The following is a 1,217-nucleotide window of genomic DNA, read 5'->3' as shown; positions in this document are numbered from 1 at the left end:
TCCTAGATCAGATGGTTTTACTGAGAAATTCTGCCAAACATTTAGAGAATTGACACCAATACTGTCTAAACACTTCTAAAAGAGAAAGAAGGAATACTCCTTAATTCATTCTATGAAGCAAACATAATCTTGATACCCAAACCAGACAAAGACACCACAAGAAAATAAAACTTAGGTCAGTATCTCTTATGAATATAGATGCAAAAGTCATTAACTAAATACTAGCCAACAGAATCCAACAGCACATTCAAATAGTCATATACTGTTTCTACACGGGATTTATTCTGGAATACAGTGATGGTTCAACATTAGAAAAGCAATCAATGTAATATATTACATCAAAAGAATACAGGGGAAGAACTACATGGTCATCTCTGTGATTAGAGAAAAAGCATTTGATAAAACTAACACTGTTACTTGATGAAAACTCTAAAAAAGCATTGGAATAGAAAGGAAATTCCTCAGTAATATTCAAGACATATACAAAAAGTCAGTAGTGTCAATATGACACTTAATAGAGAAAGACTGACATCAGGAACAAGACAAAGGTGCTCACTCTCACCATTTTTGTCCAATATTATATTTGAAGTGATAGCCAGAGCAATAAGACAAGAAAAATAAGTTAAAGTACCCAGATTGGAAACCAAAAAAAAAAAAAAAAACCCAAACTCGCTGTCATCAAGTTGATTCCTACTCATAGTGATCCTCATTGGGTTTCCAAGGTTGTAAATCTTTACAGAAATAGATGGCCCCATTGTCCTTCAGTGGAGCATCTGGTGGGTTTGAACTATTGACCCTCTGGTTAGCTGCAAAGAACTTTATCCACTAGGAAAAGAAGAAGTCAAATTGTCTCTCTTTGTGGATGATACAATCCTATATATAGGATATCCCAAAGATTCCACAAGAAAACTTCTACAGCTAACAGAGTAATTCAGCAAAGTTGCAGGACACAAGGTCAACTAACAAAAATCATTTAAGTTTCATTACACCAGCAATGAGAAACCTGAAAGGGGAAGTAAGAAAAAAATTCCATTTTCAACAGCAACTAACAAGAGAATAAAATACCTAGGAATAAATCTAACTAGAAACATGAAGGACTTCTACAATGAAACTATAAAACATTGCTGAAAGAGACTAAAGAAAACTTAAATAATTAGAAAGATGTTCCATGTTCATGGATTAGATATTATTAAGATGTCAATATTACCCAAAGTGAT

This window comes from Orycteropus afer, unplaced genomic scaffold (assembly GCF_000298275.1).
Source record: "Orycteropus afer afer isolate SDZICR_OR568_19922 unplaced genomic scaffold, OryAfe1.0 scaffold00119, whole genome shotgun sequence".
Classification (NCBI taxonomy): Eukaryota; Metazoa; Chordata; class Mammalia; order Tubulidentata; family Orycteropodidae; genus Orycteropus; species Orycteropus afer.
Note: the sequence above shows the minus strand (reverse complement) of the source record.